The sequence below is a fragment of the Petaurus breviceps genome, unplaced genomic scaffold (genome assembly GCF_028583685.1).
Source record: "Petaurus breviceps papuanus isolate PSGF00001 unplaced genomic scaffold, PetGlider_PUasm1.0 90977, whole genome shotgun sequence".
Taxonomy (NCBI): Eukaryota; Metazoa; Chordata; class Mammalia; order Diprotodontia; family Petauridae; genus Petaurus; species Petaurus breviceps.
This window is the reverse complement of record NW_027187391.1, coordinates 23,471,138-23,474,205: the sequence shown is the minus strand read 5'-3', so window position 1 is coordinate 23,474,205 and position 3,068 is coordinate 23,471,138. Positions and strand designations below refer to the sequence as shown.

General features: G+C 46.8%; 1 pseudogene; it reads right to left on the bottom strand.

Moving 5' to 3' along the window:
- Nucleotides 1-326: 326 nt before the first annotated feature.
- LOC138153122 (inosine-5'-monophosphate dehydrogenase 2-like) lies at nucleotides 327-2,020 on the bottom strand (annotated as a pseudogene).
- Nucleotides 2,021-3,068: the final 1,048 nt, after the last annotated feature.

Genomic DNA, 3,068 nt, shown 5'->3' with positions numbered 1-3,068 from the left:
TTTTCAGTCACATCTGATTCTTTGTGACCTTATGTGGGGTTTTCTTGGCAAAGATACTGGAGTGGTTTGTCATTTCCTTCTCAGTTCATTTTATACATGAAGAAATTTAGGCAAACAGGTTTAAGTGATGTGCTCAGGGTCACACAGCTAGTAAGTGTCTGAGGCCAGATTTGAACTTAGGAAGATAAGTCTTCCTAACTCCACGTCTGGTACTCTAGTCACTGCACCACCTAGCTACTAAGGAGGTGGGGGGGGGGGGGAGGAGGGGGAATTAGTTTCCTGCATTTCTGCAGTTAGGAGTTGCTTCAATAATACCTACAAGCTACTTTTTTTTTCACTATATCCAGCTTTTTGTTGAAAAACCTAGTGAGGGAGAGGTGAGAGGCAGTAAAAGCAAACAAGGCCACTTCTCAGAAGGGCTGCTTCTCATATGAATGGAATCCATGGACACCTCCTTCCACCTGAGCAGATGACATCCTCTTCTCCAATTTCAGCTCCCCTGAATACATCATGGCTCTGACTTGAGTTAGATTCTTGGCACTAATATCTTGGCAGGAGTGCTGGATGCCAGCAATCAAGTAGGGAACAAACTTGTGTATGGACCCTTTGTCCTGCACAGCCCGACATCCCTTGAGCCACTTTGATTTTGTCTGCTTCATTGAAGTAGCGGTTCTGGCTGCCAATGTTCTTGTCTATGGCATCGAGGGAGCCCATCCCCCAGTATTTCTTTAGCTGGATCCCATCAGAGAAGAAGTACTCGCCTGGGGCCTCTGTGGTAGCTGCCAACAGAGAGCCCATCATCACTGTGGAAGCTCCAAGCACAAGAGCTTTGGCAATATGGCCCACGTTTTTGAATGCCGCCGTCTGCAATGACTGGGACCCCGAAGCACCGTGCATATTCTGAGACCTTGTATACAGCTGTTGCCTGAGGCTGCCCACATGCCAGCATATAGGTGCCCATGACAGTAGAAGGGCATTTAGGGCTGTGGGACTTTATGTCTGGAGGGATCTTGGGAGCCATTTCCTGTGTGATGCAGATGGAGCCACTGCCCATGCCAACCCTCAGGGCATCCACTCCAGCATCATTGAGGTTTTTCGCCTGTGCAGCTGTCACCACATTGCCACCGATAACCTGGAGGTTGTTATGTTTCTCCTTGATGTACTTGATCGTGTTAATTTGGAAAATGGAGTTTCCTTGGGAAGAGTCCAGCACGACCACATCGACACCAGCTTGGGCCAGTAAGTCAAGCCGATACATGTCGGCTTCTTGGTGTCCTTAGATGCCAGGGGATAGTCCCGATTCTTCTTTAAGTCCATGTGGGCAATGATGGCTACGAGCTCATCATCCTCATTGACAATGGGTAGCTTCCTTTCTTGCTCCGTTGCAGGATTTCATTGGCTTCTTTTAGTGTGACTCCTTCAGGAGCCACCACTAGATCCTCCCGCCTGGTCATGATCTCGCCCAGGAAAGGGTCATGTTCCTCCTCCTTGAGAAAGTCAATGTCATGAGAGGAGATAATGCCCACTAGGCCCATCTTGCCATTGTCCTTGATTGGGATTCCACAGAAGCCATGCCTTGCCTTGGCTTCAAACACATCTCTGACTCGATCTTTGGGACTCAGGACCACAGGGTCAGTGATGAAGCCCTGCTCATATTTCTTCACTTTGCGTACTTCATTGGCCTGGAATTCTGGGGTACAGTTGTGATGGATAAAATCAATACCTCCTGTAAGCACCATGGCTATGGCCATCCCAGCCTCGGTGACTGTCCACTGGGGATGAAACCAGTGGGGTCTACAGGGTTATCTTTTTGGTAAGTGCTGACGTTAGGTCTACTTGGTCTGCTGTGAAGTCGATGTAGCCTGGGAGGATGAGGAAGTCATTGTACATGAGCCCATCTCCGTAGTTGAAGAGTTGCTGTGCAGTGAGCCCATCGTCCGGAATGTAACAAGTGCCGACGCTGATGAGATAGTCTGCCATGGCGGGGACGGGACGGGGAGGGGAGGAAGAGGCAGGCCGGGCTGGTGGGAGCCCCGCGAACGGCCGCATGGGTTAGGTGCTTCTCCTGCAGAGCCCTACAAGCTACTTTTGAAAAGAGAGGCAGTAAATCTTTATTTTTAAATGTTTCTCCAAAGGTATCCTTCAGAATACCTATAGCACGTATGAATCAAATTCCGAAATCATAGCATTGTCATCTTGTTTGTTTTTTAAACACACCTCTGATGTCTGTGGGATAGGGAACTTTCTCTACCAATCATATCAGGAACTGCTCTGCAACTTATAGACTTAGAGAGTTACCTTAGGTAAATGAGATAAGTGTCTTGCCCAGTGTCATACAGCTAGCATGTGTCTGTCAGTCAACAAGCATTTATTAAGCTCTTGATGTATGCCAGACACTATGCCAAATTCTGTGGATACAAAGAAAGCATAGTACCTTCCCTCAGGGAGTTCACATTCAAAGGAGGAGGCAACACATGCAAAAAAGAAGACAGATGAGAGATTGATAGGTGATAGATAAGAGAGACTGAGACACAGAGAGACAGACAGAGAATGGAAATCTCCCAAAGGGGTGGGGAGGAAGGAGGGAAGAGATTGGAAAAGGCCTCCAGCAGAAGGTGGGATTTGAGTTGAGTCTTGAAGGAAAACGGGAAACTTTAGAGGGAGAGTGGGAGGGAAGCATTCCAGGCCTGGGAACCTAACTAGACATTCTAGTGAGATGGCAGAGAGCTGGCAGATGGGGTGTCCTGAGCACGGAATTTTAAACAGTCTTATCTGGCTGGTTCTGATACAGGCTCAACTATTTACACTTAGAAATCTGTTCCAATGTGACCCCAAGATTCTGTGATTCAGTAATGTCTTCTGCATTATAACTCTTCAAATACTTGAAAGCAGTCAACATGTTTCCTTCTAAGTCTCTTCTTTTCACTAAAAACTACCAATTTATTTAGCCAAATTTATAATAAGGTCTCTACTGCCTGATATTTGCAGTTAGTGGAGATGTGTCTTTTTAACCTCTGTAAAAAAAAAATTTTTTTTGTTTTTTTGGAGGGGAGAAGGCAAGGCAATTG